This window comes from Scyliorhinus torazame, chromosome 19 (genome assembly GCF_047496885.1).
Source record: "Scyliorhinus torazame isolate Kashiwa2021f chromosome 19, sScyTor2.1, whole genome shotgun sequence".
Classification (NCBI taxonomy): Eukaryota; Metazoa; Chordata; class Chondrichthyes; order Carcharhiniformes; family Scyliorhinidae; genus Scyliorhinus; species Scyliorhinus torazame.
In genome coordinates, this window is record NC_092725.1 from 96,960,863 (window position 1) to 96,982,148 (window position 21,286).

The window sequence follows — 21,286 nt, forward strand, 5'->3', positions numbered from 1 at the left end:
AAGAGGCCATCGTATCCGCACCAACCATCAAGCGCCTATTTAATCCCATTTTCCAGCAGATGCTGCCCAAGTACATCCAGCATTTTCTGTTTTTATTTCAGATTTCCAGCATCTGCAACATTTTACTTTGTGCAGATTTACGGTGATTGGATCAGGAGCTGGAGATGAAGTGAATTATTCTTGTTCAAAGAATGGTTACAATTTGTAATGCAAACATAAAAGGGCAGAAGCGGATTCTACAATAACTTTCAAGGGAATTGGGGATCATCGAATCTTGCAGCACAGAAAGAGGCATTGAGCCCATCCTGCATGTGCTTCCTCTCTGGAAAAGGGGTTTTCGGATCTGATAAAAAGCCACTGACAATAAAATTTTAACTCTGTTTCTCTGTCCACAAATGTGGCCAGGTCTGCTGAGTATTCCCAGCGTTCTGCTTTTTTTTAGATTTCGAGGAATATTTGGCTTTTGTCTCTTCAACAAGTTATCCAATTAGTTTTCTTCTGTAACTCTGCAAATTAATTTTTTTCAAGCCCAGATTCTGATGACTATTAATTAAAGAAGTTGCGCAGAGACATTGTGCCTTTGCGTTCTGCTGGCCGACCCCCATGCACTCCCACACATTCCTCACTGACCTCAGCCTGGGAATGTCAGCACCACGTGACTACCACCAGGGCCCCGCCCAGACCACGCCCCCGAATGCACTCCACGCCCCCTACCCCAGACGGACAGTTAGGCTGGCCAATCGGGAGAGAGAGGATGACGGAAGGCGGGGCTGGCAATGGGCCAACCGCCGGCCAATGTGGGGGAGGGACTTGCCGGACGTCACGTGATGATGGACGGCTAGCGGCCGGGGAGCGGCGGGTCGGTCGGACGGAGTCCACGCCACAATCCGAACCATTGCCGGGCAAATCCCCCGTGCGATCGTGGCGGCGCCCACGCTCCTTCTCTCCGAGAGCAGCTCTGGCCGTGGCAGGTGGGTGCGGCTGGGGGCTCCCTAAGATGTGGGGTTGAGTCCGGGGCAGGGAGTCCGGAGCGGGCGGTCCGGGTACTCCGCCCGGGCGGAACCGTTATCAGAAGCGCGCCTACCCGGGGCCACTGGGGAGCGCGCTCCGTCCCTGGGACACCAGAGAAAGTGTCAGCAAGAACCGGGGGCGTGGGCCAGGCGCCACTCTCCCCCAGCCCCTGGGCGTTGCCTACAAACTCCCACCCCCTAGGCCATTGCCTGCCCCCCCCCTCCCCCCCTTGGGGCATTGCCTGCTGCCTCACCCCTAGGTCATTGCCTGCACCCCCCCTTGGGGCAATGCCTGCTGCCCCCCCCTTGGGGCAATGCCTGCTGCCCCCCCCCCTTGGGGCAATGCCTGCTGCCCCCCCCCTTGGGGCAATGCCTGCTGCCCCACCCCCTGGGCATTGCCTGCTGCCCCACCCCCTTTGGGTCATTGCCTGCTGCCCCACCCCCTGGGCATTGCCTGCTGCCCCACCCCCTGGGCATTGCCTGCTGCCCCACCCCCTGGGCATTGCCTGCTGCCCCACCCCCTGGGCATTGCCTGCTGCCCCACCCCCTGGGCATTGCCTGCTGCCCCACCCCCTGGGCATTGCCTGCTGCCCCACCCCCTGGGCATTGCCTGCTGCCCCACCCCCTGGGCATTGCCTGCTGCCCCACCCCCTGGGCATTGCCTGCTGCCCCACCCCCTGGGCATTGCCTGCTGCCCCACCCCCTGGGCATTGCCTGCTGTCCCACCCCCTGGACATTGCCTGCTGCCCCACCCCCTGGGCATTGCCTGCTGCCCCACCCCCTGGGCATTGCCTGCTGCCCCACCCCCTGGGCATTGCCTGCTGCCCCACCCCCTGGGCATTGCCTGCTGCCCCACCCCCTGGGCATTGCCTGCTGCCCCACCCCCTGGGCATTGCCTGCCGCCCCACCCCCTGGGCATTGCCTGCCGCCCCACCCCCTGGGCATTGCCTGCCGCCCCACCCCCTGGGCATTGCCTGCTGCCCCACCCCCTGGGCATTGCCTGCTGCCCCACCCCCTGGGCATTGCCTGCTGCCCCACCCCCTGGGCATTGCCTGCTGTCCCACCCCCTGGGCATTGCCTGCTGTCCCACCCCCTGGGCATTGCCTGCTGCCCCACCCCCTGGGCATTGCCTGCTGCCCCACCCCCTGGGCATTGCCTGCTGCCCCACCCCCTGGACATTGCATGCTGCCCCACCCCCTGGGCATTGGCTGCTGCCCCGGCCACTGGGCATTGGCTGCTGCCCCACCCCCTGGGCATTGCCCGCTGCTCCACCCCCTGGGCATTGCCCGCTGCTCCACCCCCTGGGCATTGCCTGCTGCTCCACCCCCTGGGCATTGCCCGCTGCCCCACCCTGTGGGCGTTGCCCCCTGCCTCAGCCCCTGGGCCGTTGCCCCCCGCCCCAGCCCCTGGGCCGTTGCCCCCAGCCCCTGGGCCGTTGCCCCCCGCCCCAGCCCCTGGGCCGTTGCCCCCCGCCCCAGCCCCTGGGCCGTTGCCCCCCGCCCCAGCCCCTGGGCCGTTGCCCCCCGCCCCAGCCCCTGGGCCGTTGCCCCCCGCCCCAGCCCCTGGGCCGTTGCCCCCCGCCCCAGCCCCTGGGCCGTTGCCCCCCGCCCCAGCCCCTGGGCCGTTGCCCCCCGCCCCAGCCCCTGGGCCGTTGCCCCCCGCCCCAGCCCCTGGGCCGTTGCCCCCCGCCCCAGCCCCTGGGCCGTTGCCCCCCGCCCCAGCCCCTGGGCCGTTGCCCCCCGCCCCAGCCCCTGGGCCGTTGCCCCCCGCCCCAGCCCCTGGGCCGTTGCCCCCCGCCCCAGCCCCTGGGCCGTTGCCCCCCGCCCCAGCCCCTGGGCCGTTGCCCCCCGCCCCAGCCCCTGGGCCGTTGCCCCCCGCCCCAGCCCCTGGGCCGTTGCCCCCCGCCCCAGCCCCTGGGCCGTTGCCCCCCGCCCCAGCCCCTGGGCCGTTGCCCCCCGCCCCAGCCCCTGGGCCGTTGCCCCCCGCCCCAGCCCCTGGGCCGTTGCCCCCCGCCCCAGCCCCTGGGCCGTTGCCCCCCGCCCCAGCCCCTGGGCCGTTGCCCCCCGCCCCAGCCCCTGGGCCGTTGCCCCCCGCCCCAGCCCCTGGGCCGTTGCCCCCCGCCCCAACCCCTGGGCCGTTGCCCCCCGCCCCAGCCCCTGGGCCGTTGCCCCCCGCCCCAGCCCCTGGGCCGTTGCCCCCCGCCCCAGCCCCTGGGCCGTTGCCCCCCGCCCCAGCCCCTGGGCCGTTGCCCCCCGCCCCAGCCCCTGGGCCGTTGCCCCCCGCCCCAGCCCCTGGGCCGTTGCCCCCCGCCCTGGGCCGTTGCCCCCCGCCCCAGCCCCTGGGGCCTTGCCCCCCGCCCCAGCCCCTGGGGCCTTGCCCCCCGCCCCCAGCCCCTGGGGCCTTGCCGGCTGCCCCCAGCCCCTGGGGCCTTGCCGGCTGCCCCCAGCCCCTGGGGCCTTGCCGGCTGCCCCCAGCCCCTGGGGCCTTGCCGGCTGCCCCCAGCCCCTGGGGCCTTGCCGGCTGCCCCCAGCCCCTGGGGCCTTGCCGGCTGCCCCCAGCCCCTGGGGCCTTGCCGGCTGCCCCCAGCCCCTGGGGCCTTGCCGGCTGCCCCCAGCCCCTGGGGCCTTGCCGGCTGCCCCCAGCCCCTGGGGCCTTGCCGGCTGCCCCCAGCCCCTGGGGCCTTGCCGGCTGCCCCAGCCCCTGGGGCCTTGCCCCCCCCCCCCCCCCCCCCCCCAATGGTTCACATCTTTCACGCTTTATTCCAGGGCACGAAAAGGGTGTAGATTAACCTGAAAGCCTGTAAAGTAGACTGTCCAATGGTGACTGCTGCATGTTGACAGAACTTTTTCTGTTTTGATTAAAAGTATAGGAGAAACATGCATTATTTTAAACCTGTCCAGACCTGATGTGGAGATGAATTTTGGATTGATAAAGAAAGTGCTTGACATGCAGACCAGCTCAGTTAGCACCTGTGTTTGCCTTATTGCATCCTATGACCGATCTATAATTTCCAATTTGCAGTTTTCCTTATTTGTGCTATCATTACAAATCAGTCTTTGCAACTTTAAACCCACTGATGTAATTCACACAATATGCTAAATAATAGAAATTAAAGCAGAAAATGCTGAAAGCATTTAAAAATGGGGAAGACACATTGAAACTTTGTTTTCTGTTGGTATTTTATCTTGATGGGAGGAGATGAGACCAATTAAAAACGATACAGAGTTACTGACTACTTTAACTGATACTCGATCCATTGAAATACAAATTTCTCATCTGACTATGTCTACCATGATATTACATGTACTGTCCTGGAATGGTAACAAAATAACCGGGTTTTATTGTGTTGAGACTGGGAGGTTCAGAACAAGGTGGCATAATCTTTCAATTAGAGCCAAGCTGTTCATGAAATCTGGAAGCATTTTTTTCCCCGACATAATTCCCTAAACTGTCGTGGATGCTGGTTTATATTAAATTTTCAAGACCGCGCAATAGAATTTTGTCTGATGAAGACATTGAGATATTGAGTGCCGGCAGGTCGATGGGATTGAAGTACAGATTAGTCATGGTTTAATACAGCAATGGGCAACCTAGGCTCGTGAGTGGGCTTCATGAGTTGTCTCACTCATCTAGGTGGACCGCAAGATTGAAATCTGGCTTGTTCACGAACCATGACCAATGAATAAGATTAAATATAAATACATTTAATACATGCTGACTATTTCACAACTACTTATAGAAAATACTTGATCACTTATATATTAATAGAACTGTCATCAACTTCAAATGATTAAAAACAAAATAAATATTGACGCTATGAACGCAGAGATAGCGCATGGCTTTCACAGTGATGCACCTCACTTGCTGTTGCTTTACGTGCGGATCACTTCAGTCATACTGGTAGGAAAAATAACTATGCGGATGGAAATCAGCAGAATGTGGAAACCCTGCACACGGGCAGCGGTCAACAAAATGTCTCATGGGCTGAACTCAGGACCCAGGTGGGCTGCATGTGGCCGCAGGCTGCCCAACACCGGTCTCAGAATCATGAAATGGGAGTGATTGACTCAATTGCCTCCTATTCCTAAGAGAGCTAAATGATTGGATTGGATTTGTTTATTGTCACGTGTACCGAGGTACAGTGAAAAGTATTTTTCTGCAAGCAGCTCAACAGATCATTAAATACATGAAAAGGAAATAAAAGAAAATACATAAAAGGGCAACACATCATATACAATGTAACTACATAAGCACTGGCATTGGATGAAGCATACAGGGTGTAGTGTTAATGAGGTCAGTCCATAAGAGGGTCATTTAGGAGTCTGGTGACAGTTGGGAAGAAGCTGTTTTTGAGTCTGTTCGTGCGTGTTCTCAGACTTCTGTATCTCCTGCCCGATGGAAGAAGTTGGAAGAGTGAGTAAGCTGGGTGGGAGGGATCTTTGATTATGCTGCCCACTTTCTCCAGGCAGCGGGAGTTGTAGATGGAGTCAATGGATGGGAGGCAGGTTCGTGTGATGGACTGGGCGGTGTTCACGACTCTCTGAAGTTTCTTGCGGTCCTGGGCTGAGCAGTTGCCATACCAGGCTGTGATGCAGCCCGATAGGATGCTTTCTATAGTGCATCTGTAAAAGTTGGTAAGGGTTAATGTGGACATGCCAAATTTCCTTAGTTTCCTGAGGAAGTATAGGTGCTGTTGTGCTTTCTTGGTGGTAGCGTCGACGTGGGTGGACCAGGACAGATTTTTGGAGATGTGCACCCCTAGGAATTTGAAACTGCTAACCATCTCCACCTCGGCCCCGTTGATGCTGACAGGGGTGTGTACAGTACTTTGCTTCCTGAAGTCAATGACCAGCTCTTTAGTATTGCTGGCATTGAGGGAGAGATTGTTGTCGCTACACCACTCCACTAGGTTCTCTGCCCTCTGTGGCAGCCTTGGTACTGCAGATTTGTTGGGAGCTATTCTACGAATACGGACTACTGTATTAAATAAAGTGCTGTCCTTAAAATGCATCAGGTTAATATTTCAAGGGGATTGAAATAGGCCAGAATAAATCCCTGCTCACCATCTGTGGCCAGTCAGAACTAGGTATAGAGCTGCTGTCAGGCTGGAAATTGGTGGAGTTGAGTATTTTGGGACGCAAGTATTTTCAAAGCCAGTTGCTTCAAATGAATGCTGCCTCTATTACTTCAATTTATATGTCTACCTGTAAACTTTCAGTGATAACATGTTTTAGTTGCCACTGTACCTTATTTTTAATGTGTTATGAGCTTAGTTTCCAAGGGCACCAGTAAGGAAAAAACAAATTTTATTATATCTGTCACTTTCCCTATGTGCTATGGAAGTTAGCTGTGTATAGCTATTTACATCATGCACCGCATGTTATTTTTGGTACAAGAGCACAGTGGTTATTGATAGTGGACCAGCAACCTGGGAGTTGAGATTCCAGTATGGCAGATTGTGAAATCTAATTCCGTCAATCTGATCATTTGCACGAGAAAAATGCTGAATTGACATATTTAATGTTTTGTCAGTTCCTAAACAGCCTGGCCTGCTTGGGATTTAATCCCACACTTGGTGGTTAATTGGATGATGCCCTCTGACATGGTCTGGCAATCGACTCAATTTCAGGGCAAAAATATGACCACCTCATTTTGAGAACTTTTTTAAACAGTCTAGTTGATGCGTTAACATTTTTGTGTTGAATGCATGCTTTAAGCAATTTAGGATAGGGGATACAAGCTGGATTGGATTGGATTGGATTTGTTTATTGTCACGTGTACCGAGGTACAGTGAAAAGTATTTTTCTGCGAGCAGCTCAACAGATCATTAAGTACATGAGAAGAAAAGGGAATAAAAGAAAATACATAATAGATTTGGTAGATTTGGTTCTGTTTGAGAAGCAATTCATCTTGAGTGTCTTGCCCAAGTGTCAGTCACGGTTCTGTTGGTAGCACTGTCCACTCTTTGAATCAAGTTGTGGGTACCAGTTCCACTTTTAAGAGAACAGAAATCTAAGGTGCAGTACTGAGGGAGTGCTGCATTGTCCAAGGTGGGGTCTGTGTCTTGGACAATATATATTTCTCAATCAACATCACAACAGATGATCTGGTCATTATGAAATTGTTGTTTGTGGGAGCTTGCTGTGTGCATATTGGCTGTTATTTCCTACATTGGAAAAGTAAGTCCTTCAATGCTGTTCTGCATAGTAAGTTATGACTTTGTTTGTATTTTAGTCTTGGACATCATTTTTGCGATTGTTTCATACTTATCCCTATTCCAAACATAGTAATGCGGGTGGTTACCAACTGGAAACAAAAGGCTTTCTATAATGTATTAAGAATTGGTTGTGGGACTCTACAATATTTTTCACCTTGTATGTTCAGGCATTGTTTCATGTTATCATAGAAACACTAAAATCAGTACATCCTTAATGCAACCCATTGGAGTAAGAAATTTCTTTGCAATTTATTTTTTTGAATGGTAAAGTACAAGTCCATACAACAACCAAAACAAATTATGGCCTGCTTGAACAGTGTTCAAATGAGATCTGTGGTCTGGTGGTTGGCCTGGGTTCATAGTTAGCAGAATGAAGATGACTGGAAATCTAGGGATTTAATTTCGGGAAGTGGAGACAATGAACAGGTTGGCAAAACTAATCATCTCAGATGATGAGAAATGAACATTTTCCTAAACCGTATGTTTGATTGATTGATTTATTGTCACATGTACCGAAGTACAGTGAAAAGTATTGTTCTGCAGTCAGACTAAAAGAATAATGGACAGAGTACATTGACAAATTTGGAGTACTTTGAAATGACTAATTTTAAAGTGAGAGGTATTGAGAGGAAGATTTTTTTAACATGTGGCAGTGATAAGATTTGAATCAGTCGTTGAACACTTACTGAAATGGGTGGTATGGTTGCACAGTGATTAGCGCTGTTGCTTCACAGTGCCAGGGACCCCGGTTTGATTCCCAGCTTGGGTCACTGTGAGGAGTCTGCATGTTCTCCCTGTGTCTACGTGGGTTTCCTTTGAGTGCTCCAGTTTCCTTCCACAAGTCCCGAAAGACGTGCTTGTGAGGTGAATTGGACATTCTTCTGAATTCTCCCTCCATGTACCTGAACAGGTGACGGAGTGTGGCGACTAGGGGATTTTCACAGTAATTTCAATGCAGTGTTAATGTGAGCCGACTAGTGACACTAATAAAGATTATTATTATTATATTGTATGTGTTCCGTTAGCTTGGCGAATCAGATACAGGTGGTTCTTACCAATGCGGAACAGTCCTTTCAACCAGTTGCTGAGCCGGTGATTACTTAATGTTCTTGCTTTCAATCGCTAAAGTCATTCCGCTTTTTAGTTTTCTAGTAGAGAAGATTTATATTTTGCTAAGCAAGCTGCATTATAACAAGAACTTCCATTTGCATAGTGCCTTTAATGTAATGAAATCTCAAAGTGCTTTACATGGACATTATGGAAGAAACTTGACAACAAACCACCGAAGGAGAAATTCGGATAGAATATCAAAAGATTGGTCAAAGAAGTAGGTTTTAAAGTGTGTCTAAAATAAGGAAGGAGAGGTGGAGTATATAGGGAGGGAATTCCAGGGCTGTGGGTCTAGGCTGCTGTAGACATGGTCGTCAATTATGGAGTGATTAAAATTGGAATTGCTCAATAGGTCAGAATTTATGGAATGCAGCGATCTGGGGGAGGGGGATTGTTGTCGGGCTGAGGAAGGTTAGAAACAGGAAAAGGTGAGGCCGTGAAGTAACTTGCCTCAAATATTTCATTTCTCGTCCTTTCATTACTTAACCAGTAGCCAATATAGAAAGTGTGCACAGGGGCTCATGTGTGAATGGAACTTGGTTTGAGTTGAGACATGAGCGGCAGAATTTTGAATGATCTCAAGATTGTGGTTGGTAATTTGTGCAAGACTGGACAGGAGTGTTTTAGAATAATTAAGTCTGGAGATAGCAAGGCATGCGTAAGGGTTTTGTGGTTTTGTTTAGCTGAAACAAATCCCAGGAGAAAGGGATACCAAGGGGACAGTATGTTTGAACCAAAACAATAGCTTCTGTATTCCAATGTTTAATTGGAAGAATTTCTGCTCATCTGATGTGAAATGTGCAATATTCTGATGTAGCTTCTATTGTTCCTATTACAAATCAAAATCACATGACTGAGAGTTGTCGATATGCTTTTACTTGTCTGACTGCTAATCTGCAAAAAATAATTTATGCTTCCTTGCATTACAGCATATGTTCATTATTGAACGGAGACATTGAACCTTATTGATCTGTAAACGGCTTGCGTTATAAGCAAGTTTATGATTTGAAAAGCAACTTGAGTCGTGTGTAGCGGTTAAAGTTTAAACACATCCTAATGATACAGTGCCAATAGAGTTTCAGTAAGTTGGGAGTCAGCTAGGTTTCTGTGGAAAAAGGTACGTGAACCACAAGGCAGTTTTACAGTTTCTGAAAATAGTCTCAGTCATGATGAGGTTTCTGGGATGATAAATAGAGAATTGAATGTAATTCCAGTACAGCTACACACAACCTTCAATCTGAAATGCATAAAGTGCTATTTTTGGCTCAGTACTGTTTCTCAAACCCATAACATTCAGTTTTCAAATACAGTAACAGAAAATGCTTATGATTTAAAGAAATTGCATATTTTTGGGACTTAAAGATTTATTTAGAAGCAAATTAGTCTCTGGAGAGGATGCTGTCTGCTCTGAACAATTTATAATCCAGCATGAAGATAGTGGGTAAAGGAGAGAGAGGGAAACCTGAGATCCAATTTCCTTCAGCTGGCCCTAGGTGCTTCCTGGTAGTTGGCTGTATAGTTAGTAAGGGAATACTGGATACCTCCAATCATAGCAGCACAAGTTGAGTAAGATGGATGGAAAAGACACAATAAATGGGACAGGTTCATTTTAGTGCAGTTACCAATATGAAAGTTGGTGTAAGCCCTTGCAGCCAAAATGGTAGCTATTAGTTTTCATGTAATATAGAATGATACTGGAACTGAGGTTATAACAGTCTGCAAAGATTGAACAAACCAGAGCTCTTTCACTCGCAGAAAATCTGATAGAGAACTTTACATTATGAAATAGTTTAATAGCATAGTTCTAGAGAGGTTTCCATGAATGAGTGAGGCTGGAAACACTAGCATGGATCTTTTTTGGCCAGAAGGCCTATTTCTGCAATATAAACTGTAATTTACCTTTAAATTAGTTTGAGCTCTTGCTCTGAGCCCTTAAAAGACTGTTTCCCTTTATAAACATTGGAAACAATTCACATTTGAACTGCATAACATATATGCACTCCTCCAGCATGCTAACTGCAACAATGATGGACTTTCACATCCTGCTCTTGTGATACTGCACCACACGATAGAACTATTCCCTGATGCTTTTTGTTGATCATCCAAAAGAGACTGCAAAAGTATTTAACATTCATATTGGAATTTAATCTTCTGAAAATAGTAAATACCTTGAATAAAGTTGGATCTATATATTACACCTATTACTTACAAATTCTGAAATTAATATTTGAATTTGACAATGATATTCTCTATATTTTAGTAAAGAACTACTCGACTAGTATTATACAGCAGAGCTGCATTATGTAAAGATCACACTGCACGCTTTCGGAAGTGAAAGAATTAACCTCATTAAGTGAGCATCTCAATGTAATAATATATTGATCAATGATTAAATTTGCCATTTTCTGAGCCAAAGTTGGACACCAAAGTTGCTTGTGTGATTTTTAAAAAGCCTAGTTTTCTGCTATGCATACTGGAAAACTAAAATCAGAACAGAAAATTCTGGAAAATGTCTGGCTGTGTAAAGAGAAACAAAATTAATGCTTCCGGTCAATGTCTTTTTGTCAGAACTCTTGTTTTTCTCTGTCCATAGATGCTGCCATATATGCTGAGCACTTAACAGCATTTTTCTCTTTTTATTCCAGTTTTCTTTTGGATTGCTCTTGTTGCCGTTAAGACATAAAGACATTCTGCCTACCTCAAATGAGTAATGTGGTATATGAATGTCCGTGCCAGTGTGATGCTAGGTATGTAGGCCGTAGGGGTCCCAACGATGAGTGGATCATATCAAAAGCATATCCCAGCTACTGTCCGCAATGAGCAAGATACAGGCCGTACCCAACCAGCCCATGCGATAAAAACTGAAAATACAGTTCAACATTGGATATGATTCTCCAATTGGACAATATTTGATAATTAACCCTCAGTGCTCTGTGCCAAAAATGTGCAGGTTAGGTGGATTGGCCATGATAAATTGCCCTTAGTGTCCAAAAAGGTTAGGTGGGGTTATGGGGATAGAGTGGAGGTGTGGGCTTAAGTGGGGTGCTCTTGGGGCGGCACATGGCGCAGTGGTTAGCACTGGGACTACAGCGCTGAGGTCCTGGGTTTGAATCACGGCCCTGGGTCACTGTCCGTGTGGAGTTTGCACATTCTCCCCGTGTCTGCGTGGGGTTCACTCCCACAACCCAAAGATGTCCAGGTTAGGTGGATTGGCCAAGCTAAATTGTCCCTTAATTGAACAAATAATAATTGGGTACTGTCAATTTAAAAATAAACATAGGATGCTCCTTCCAAGGGCTTGTGCAGACTCAATGGGCCAAATGGCCTGCACTGTAGATTCTGTAATTATCTAAGAATTACGCTGACGACCAACTTAAGGTTCAGTCGGGCTCGGAGTGGTACATTTACATGTACTGGAAGCTGCATATATTAACACATGGGGTCCTGTTCTTTGCAGACAGAAAGAACATGTATATATATTGTGCCATTTCAGCTAAACAAAATAAGTGACAGCCATTTTCTGACTCATTCTTCAGGACAATGCCTTGACCAATTGGGGCCAAACTACCTGGTTTAAATTTCAAATAGGGCTTTTCCCCTTATACTGGTATTCTTGAGAAGTGGCCTGATGAGTACCAAATGTAAAGCTTTGATATGTCTCATTCAGCAACACTCGTTCTGTACTATCCAAACCACTATTTCTAAGAGTTTATTTATTGCTGGCTGCATGAAATTTGAACTTGATACTTCCAAATTGAGCTCTGAAATGCTGAAGAAAAATCATCAGAATAAGAACATGTCATTAAGTAATGAATGTGATAAGTAGCTTCCAATACTCTAGCCTCTAATCTGATATTCTTAGGTGCAAAGATCTGCCTGTTTTTCACTTAAGTATACAGTTGTCTTCTGCTTTGTCGGAAAAGCACTGTGCTGAAGATCTTGCCAGGTAGTGACAGCAGTTATGTCTCTCTAGATCAGTGTTTTTCAAACTTTTTTTCCCGGGACCCACTTTTACCAACCGGCGGACCTTCGAGACCCATGCCAGCCGATGTTCGTGAGACATGCCAGCTGACAATAGCGACCCATGCCGGCCGACCTCCGCGACATACCATTATTGCTTACCTTTAATGTGGCAGGTGGGCCTGCTTGGTCCTCACGCTATCTCTTGCTTCGTCATTCAGTGTTACATTTCAGCTAAGGACTTCAGCTGTTGATTTAAGTTCTTGCTGCATGCTTTGAAAAAAAATCAAGAGGTTTTTCCTCGTACTCGCCATGCTTAGTCTTCGAATGCCGTTGAAGTTTGAGGGTTTCGAACTTCATTTGTCAGTACTTCCCCGCATGTAACACATGGGCTTTGCATCTTGATTTGCATTGGCACAATTAGTGCCTTACCTCAAGAAATCATCTTTACACCGCTTTGTTCCCGATTTCAGTTTCTTAATTGATTGTTTACAACACCAGAGGCCCTGGAGCTCGGGATTCGGCTCACACCAGCACTTCCTTGTCCTCCCGTGGACTCTCCTGAGAAGCTCTCTCCAGCGGATTTAGTTGTGAGATCTTGTTCTGTTTGTATTTCTGGCCCTCTCTACCTTATTACAAAATGGCTCATCTTCAATTCTTCACACAGTCCTGTTGCTTGCTTCCTTACAAAATGGATTAATCTCGCCTCTGATTTTGCGCCCAAAGCATTGACGTGCCGGGTGCATGACTTTCTCTCTGCTGCTGCCTCTAATGGAAAGACTCATCGTTCATATTTAAAGGCGGGCAGCACGGCGACACAATGGGTTAGCCCTGCTGCCTCACGGCACCGAGGTCCCAGGTTTGATCCCGGCTCTGGGTCACTGTCCGTGTGGAGTTTGCACATTCTCCCTGTGCTTGCATGGGTTTCGCCCCACAACCCAAAGATGTGCAGGGTAGGTGGTTGGCCATGCTAAATTGCCCCTTAATTGGAAAAAATGAATTTTGTACTGTAAATTTATATTTAAAAAAATTTAAAGGCCAGTCACAGGCAGCATTGTTTTTTTTACTTTGAAACTTTATTTCTAATACCTAATTTTTCCAAATTTATGACTTTTTACTGCTAAAAATTAAATTAACTTCAGTTGAACATGTGCAGCGTTACATTTACACAAAACTTTGTTTTAAATATGCTCCCATTTATTTAGAAATTTAACCAATTATACACTCTCTTATTTTTACTTTACAAACCGACTTTAGAGGAGATGAAGTAACTTGTTAAACACACACAATGTCATAATATTTCTTACTGGTTCCACTGCATTGCACTATCCAAACATCCAAGTCACCTCCTGCTCCATTCTCACCAAAAGCTCTGACTTCCTGGTTTCAGAGAGTGTCGACGCAAAGTGATGACTGTAGGTTTCTTCCAGTGTTCACGTATGTCAGACCTATTGACTGGCCTCGGTTAATCAGTATTCCGAGAAACCTGGCCTGGCTTCCTCTCACTGTACCCACCCCAGTCACAGACCACTTCCCGACCAGTACTTACCGTCGCGGGAGTGCAAACGGACAGTGCTCGCCGTTGAATGGATTGACCAAGTAGCTGCATACTGCCGATCGGTGGCGGGGTATGAGCAGAACAGTGCTCAAAGGACGAGCACCAGAGCGGAGCTCCAAGCTGGGGCTGCCACTGTTAGCATCGCGTCCACGTCAACCCATCCTCCCCCTCCCCCAACACTCTGCGCGCGGTGACCAGTACACAGCCTAGCCTTGTGCCGCCTGCCCGCTCAAACACCGCAACCAACCGGGGGCTGCAGTTGGGAACTTCTTCCCGCGATCTGGAACTCCACAACCGATCGCTCCACAACCCTCCCGACACCCACCCACCTGCGAGTTGGGACCCTGAGTTTGAAAACCCCTGCTCTAGATGTTGTCATCACCGAGGATCCCTCTCTTTGGTAACTTGATGGTTACTCCTTGCCTCCAGTCATTCAAGGCCTCTTTCACAGTCCAGATGTTGTTGAAGAGGTCCATGTACTCTACTTATGATAGTGTTCTTGCCATGCTTCTATGGCTCTGCTAGTATCTTGTTGATTCCAGCGGCCTTTTGTTCTTCAGGCTCTTGGTGGCTTTTTGATCTGGCAATTTCTCCCAGGTTGACATTTAGCTGCTGAGGTGCTTTGCTGTCATCCAGCTTATGGGAAGTGGGAACTGGGCTGGTTGAGGAGCTCCCCAAAAGTGTTCAACGCACTTTGCCTCCTGCCACTCATTCGTCAGTAGCCTCCTATCCTTGCCTTTGATTGGTGCGGTGGTATTGCTTCTTGTACCTGTTAGTTCCCATACAATCCTGCACTGTCTTGAAGTTGTTCTGACTTGTTGCTTGTGCCTTACTACCTTTTAGATTTGGTGTTGCTATTAATATATGGCAATTTGTTTCCTTGTGTTGGGAAAATATTGCACCTATAAAAAAGTTTGCAATTATTTCCCACCTATCGCAACCATAAAGTGTCCCAAAGCTCTTTATAGCTCATGAAACATTTTTGAAATGTGGTTACTGTTGTAATGTGGGGACTTGACGGCCACTTTTGCACACCTGGTAGAATTGCTACTCTTCAAAATTGTACCGATGATCTCTTGCACCCATCTGGTAGTTACATTGTGATTTTTTTTTTTGTAACGTAATAAAAATGTTCAGTGCACAGTGTGGAGAAATGACTGGCAGCTCTGTCGGATGTCCCGCAGCGTGGTACATTGGCGAGACCATGCAGACGCTGCGACAACGAATGAACGGACATCGCGCGACAATCACCAGGCAGGAATGTTCCCTTCCAGTCGGGGAACACTTCAGCAATCAAGGGCATTCAGCCTCTGATCTCCGGGTAAGCGTTCTCCAAGGCGGCCTTCAGGACGTGCGACGACGCAGAATCGCCGAGCAGAAACCTATAGCCAAGTTCCGCACACATGAGTGCGGCCTCAACCGGGACCTGGGATTCATGTTGCATTACATTCATCCCCCACCATCTGGCCTGCGAAATCCTACCAACTGTCCTGGCTTGACACAATTCACACATCTTTAACCTGAGGTTACCCCATCTCTGGATCTGTAAAGATTTAATCACCTGCTAATGCTCACATTCCAAGCATTGTCGGGCATTTCTGGAACATACTGTCATGATATTCAAACACACACATCATGATAGACACACCAACAGACAAATCAGAACACACACCACCACAACCAATCACAAAGATATAAAAGCACAAACACGACACCTGGTGGTCAGTATTAGCTGGAGAGGAGGACCAGGAACGACCTGCTACACGACACACTCAGGGAGACAGCACGTGCAGAGTATCCAGAACGAACTATTATAAGAGTTAAAATAAAATAGAGTTGTACCACATACAACTGTGTTGGCTCATCTGTGCACCAGAGCACCCAACACCACATGGTACCAGGAGTGGATCGATAACTGCCGGCATACCTCAGTGTACACAGACAACCAGCAGTGCCCAGGCAAAATGATAGAGCTCCCGGTTCCGCAGCCGCTCCAGTGCCACGGCGATCTCCGCGAAAACTGGCGGCGATTCCGGCAAGTGTTCGAATTGTTCCTGGTGGCAGCTGAACTCCAAGACCTGGATGATAGCGAAAAAATTGAATTTCTCCTCACCATCGCCGGTGCAAGGGCAAGAGAAATATTCACAAGGTTCAGGTTCTTCAGGAGGCAGCAAAGGTACGATTACTAGGCAGTCCTGGATAAATTCTCCAAGTACTGTGAAGAAAACGCAATCCAATCGGCAAGTAAAGGTAAGAAAAGCGGCAGTACTCACCTCGTGGCTGGGATCCCGGAGCCCGAATTCCCAGAGGCCGAAATCCCGGGCCTGAGAGAGGGCTGGGTCGAGGTCGGCGGCCATCTTGCTAAAGGTATCACGCTAGCACAGTTGCGCGAGCAGTGCGCAGAACCGGAAGTTTTGTTTGCGCATGCGCGAGATGCTGCGCATGCGCAGTCAAGAAAACGGCCATCGGTAAAGGAACAGCGATCTGAGCATGCGCAGTCGCTTCCTACGTGCTACATACCGAGCGTCAGGATGTCAGAGGCCCCAGACCGCACCAATTTAAAGGGGAAACGTCCCAAATCCAATTTAAAAGGGAAACGTCCCAAATCAAAAAAACAAAAATCTGTTAAAGCTGAAAAACAATCTTCCCTCACCTGGAATGACAGCACATTGCCGCGAATTGACCCAGGAGATGAATTTGACCTCCGAAGAACCCTCCGACAAGCAGTTACCTACGCACAAGCCGATGATTCCGACCTCGAATACTTCGATGACGATCTTTACAGTGTTTCCGGACCTCGCGAGCCCAATGATAGCTCCGTGGTCCTATACGACTATGACTCGGACGAACCTTTCGTGTTGCACATTGGCGGCCCCACATTGAATCCGACGCAGATGCGGATTCATTTTTCGGATTTGAGGATCTTCAATCCAGCAGATATGACGTCCCAACTTATCAGTACCGGATGATGCTGCAGCCTGACATTAACAGACAGGGAGCGCTGCAAGCACACTAAGAGCGCCCTGCTGCCACACAGAGCGTGGTCCACGTCCCGCTCAACGTTCCCGACTCTATGAAAGAAGACATGCAAGACTCCAGAGCGCAGTCCTCGCATGAACCAGAAGTGACTCCAGTGTCACAAGCCTCCACAGCAAGCTCGTGGACAGACTCCACAATTGCAGAAACGCAAGACTCCAGAGCGCAGTCCTTGCACGAACAAGAAGTGACTCCAGTGTCACAAGCCTCCACAGAGAGCTCGTGGACAGCCTCCACGATAGAAGCAACGCAAGACTCCAATGTGCGGTCCTTGCAGGAACAAGACCATGAGGGTCTAGCAACCTCTCCTGACCAACCAGCGGCAGACGATGCAAGTCTGCCATGCTCACGTGAACAGCAAGAAGGCTATAACAGCCTACCATGCTCCACTACACAGCAGCATGACTATGACTGTCTCTCATGCTACAATGAAGGGCACAGCGCTGAAGACTGTTCAAGCCCAACTGAAGACAAGCCAAAGGAATCGCCTCTTCCAAGCCCGAAGAAAAAAGGTTTATGCGCTGACCTTCAGGATCATTATAGCCAAACAGAGATTAATAATGCTGCACGGTCACAGAAGGATGCTGAGGATTTGCTAAATAAATTAATTGAATGTTTAACTTGCAAGGAGCAGACTGAGAATTGCCAGTGTTTTAGTACGGATCGAAAAAATGGACAAGACATTGATCCTCAGGTAATGGAAATAACACAACCTGAATCATATCTACAGCAGGGACAAATGTCTCCCTTCAACACAACGCCGCAAAGTCCCAACTTCGGAGACCAGCAGTTAGTCAGTAATGACTCTTCAAACCTTGAGGGGAACATTAATTGCATTGAACCTATACACACTCCACTGATAAATGAGCAGAACATTGGAGCAAGAATCCTGAGGACACCGACATCGAGTAGCCAGATAACAAATTTAAAACCCGCAGCAGTTTCAAGTGAACCAAGTGTGCTTTCCACTAATGGTGAAGATGCAGATAAGGTCGACCCGATTATCCATTGTACCACACTAACCTCAGTGATTAAGCAGTTATGTAGGGGAGTATAATGTGGGCAATTGAGAACAGTAAAAGAGAGACTGTGACCATGCCAGTCCCAGCAAAATCAATCCCAGAGACCATGAAGGCATGTACATTAGACAAAGATACATATGAGGTACCTGAGAAGAAAAGTGAAACGGAATGTTCTTTGGAAAATAGTACAATGTCGATAGAAACATTGGATCCTATATTCGAGACCATACATATGGGAGAATTTGGGGGTAATAAACAAGGTTCTGCAATGTCTGGGGGAAGATTTAAAATTCCAAAGAAGAAAAGCCCAAATGAAGGACAACGGCAAGACAATGACAGTCCACTGACATGGTGTGCACCACCAGATGAAAACTCTGACAATTTACCCAACCCTAGTGAACAGCAAGCTGCTAATGAGGATCTATCCACGGGATGTGAGACGAGTGACGACAGCATCCCACTTCCCATGCAAAAGGTGCAAGGTGACAGACCTCGCCTAGTGCGTACCGAGGCACTCGACGATCACGGTGGGACCACTGACGACTGCGGTGGCGGCGCACCGCTTCCACCCTCGATGGCTCGAGCCTCTCCACTGGTTGGTGCATTCCTGCATGTTCCGACTCCAGAAGTGCAGCTTCAGGGAATCTCGGCTGCCTCCAGTGAACCTGTTGGGACTCCGGACGGGAGCATCGACGGAAGGCAGACCGGACTCCAGATGGGGAGCAGCCAAGCGGCGACTCTGATTCGCGCACGCCAGACCTTGCTCCGGACGGGCGGTGTCGCGACCTCGGTGATGGCACGCTCAGGGTGACGGCAGATGCCACGGCGACAGGGAATGGATCGCGTGGCAGTCCCACTGGGTCGGCAGTGGCGACCAGCACCGGCGGTCCAAGACGGACACACCAATTCGCGCCATCGCCAGACGTTGATGCGAGCAACAATTCTCTCTCCAAGGCGACATGCTTCGACGTTTCTCTGCGGAGTCGCCCTTCCGGCACAGCAGGTGGCCGGAACCAGCGTGCACGGTCTCGGCCAACTTCCACATCTGGCACAGTCATCGCCTTGCATGATATTAGTGATGGTGCTACTTCGATGGCAACGACCCATCGGCTACAAGATGCCGTCCACCACAAACATAAAAAGAAAAAAGACTCCACCTTGTTCCTGGCATGCAGGGCGGATGGATTGGTGCGTAGGCGCAATCAGCGAGCTTTGCGCCGCCTTCCACGCTCGCAACTGAACCGTACGCACACGCCGGATCCTCCACTGGCTCCCAAGGATGACTTCGTGGAGATGCCACGGATCATGCCCCTTCCATCGCCACCAGAACCAAACCACAGCCAAGGCAACACTAACAAAGATGTTGAATGTTATATTTGCACGAATGAAAAACCAAGCACTGCACGAAGTACAACAAATGGAAAAGTAGAGACTTCGGCAACAGCATCACCTCCAACAGTCCAAGGTGAACCAGTGTGAACCCAAATCTCCACAGCTGAACCGGCTTGAGGACCAGCCTATTCTTGAGGCGGTCACCCATTAGACTGGACTTATAACGCTGTTCATACGTTCAAAAAGTCAAACACTTCTGTATTATCACCTGTTGTTGTTTATCGTTCCAGATATCGTCTGACCGGACCACTGTTCAAGTTTTTTTTTCTCGCATTCATGTTTTGTTATGGTACAACCTTGTTAGTGTGACGCACCCGACATCGCCCCATGTAAATAGTTACGTCATATACACACGCTGTACACAACACACGCACACACTCTTAGATGCACTCACGACACGATTATATTTATAACCACGTAGGCACATATCTTTGTAAAAAGGGGGGATGTCATGATATTCAAACACACACATCATGATAGACACACCAACAGACAAATCAGAACACTCACCACCACAACCAATCACAAAGATATAAAAGCACAAACACGACACCTGGTGGTCAGTATTAGCTGGAGAGGAGGACCAGGACAGACCTGCTACACGACACACTCAGGGAGACAGCACGTGCAGAGTATCCAGAACGAACTGTATTATAAGAGTTAAAATAAAATAGAGTTGTACCACATACAACTGCGTTGGCTCATCTGTGCACCAGAGCACCCAACACCACACATACCTCATCATTCACCTGAGGAAGGAGCAGCGCTCCGAAAGCTAGTGACATTGAAACAAACCTGTTGGACTTTTACCTGGTGTTGTAAGACTTCGTACTGTGCTCACCCCAGTCCAACGCCGGCATCTCCACATCAAGACTTTCCTTTGGCAGCCTTCTGTCTTGAGGTGATTGTTTGCTCTTTGGTGGCCAACTCTTAAACATAGCCAGATGTGGCTCAGGAGCTTCACCGTGCCAAAGTGTTCTCTGCTGCAGATAAAGACAGTGGGCTGGAGAGGTGGTCCCGCTAGAAACCCAAAGCTTCCCGAGGCTTCAGTTGATTGCGGCATCTTGGATGGATGGCTGACTGAAATTGAGAACTTGTCATGTAGAAATTTGTACTCTTAATGGGGTAACTTATCTTAACTTATTCCTGATGGTTACATGCAAAGTGTGTTCCGAGATTTACCAAGCAAAAGCGAATGTGTAAGTAATGTTGTCATCCTGCTGTTTCTGGTTTGTTGTACCTTTGGTAATTAGTGGTTTTATTCGGGTCATTCATTGTCAGTAGCAAAGGTTGTTTTACGGATTCATCCCTTTTACTCAAAGCTCAGGAATGATGAGACAACCAGCATTTACACTTGTGATTTTAAATGTGTAGCAATGTGTTAATGCATCATTGTACTAGGCTGTTACAAGATGTGCTTTATGAAGCCAAAAGTATAGAAGAAATATACTGACCTTAAACATTTCATGCAGATCTGATTTTTGAAAGCCAGTATTCTGATTTGCTTTAGCCCTTCTCTGTTTCTCACAAGGGGACTTTCCCTCGTGAGTTATAAACAGATTTTTCTTTTGGAAACACTGAACTGTATTGTGTGGTCATGAAAAGCTGCATTTCTTCTGAATTAGTAGCCCACTCAAGGTCAAGCATTTGACATATCAATCATACTTTCTCATTATAACACAACACTTTGTCCTGCAGCTTTTTAAGCTTCTGTTTTCAATTAGACCATGAACTGAAAAATTCATTCAATTAATATTGCTGTTTTGTTGATCCTTCCCAACTTGGCATGTATCCTCTTTGTAGACCCAATTTATGTATCTAAAAAATATTATTCTGAAAATGTCATTGCTGCGGTTGTGGTAGCCAAATATGTATGGTGTGGAAGTCTTTTTTAAAAAAGTACTGTATAATTTTTAAGTTACAAAAACATCACCAGCTTTGAAGAGTTTAGGCCCGAGTGAAAATGTATTGCAAGATGGGG

The 21,286-nt window shown here is 48.5% G+C and overlaps 1 protein-coding gene across 13 annotated transcripts in view; it reads left to right on the top strand.

Annotated features, from left to right (window-relative positions):
• Positions 1–817: 817 nt before the first annotated feature.
• ppfibp1b (PPFIA binding protein 1b) overlaps positions 818–21,286 on the top strand; it is a 189,397-nt gene continuing 168,928 nt past the window's right edge. For all 13 annotated transcript variants that reach the window (XM_072484860.1, XM_072484863.1, XM_072484861.1 and 10 more), the window contains exon 1: positions 818–971. The gene's annotated coding sequence lies outside the window, so the exon portion shown is untranslated. The remainder of the gene's footprint in view (positions 972–21,286) is intronic.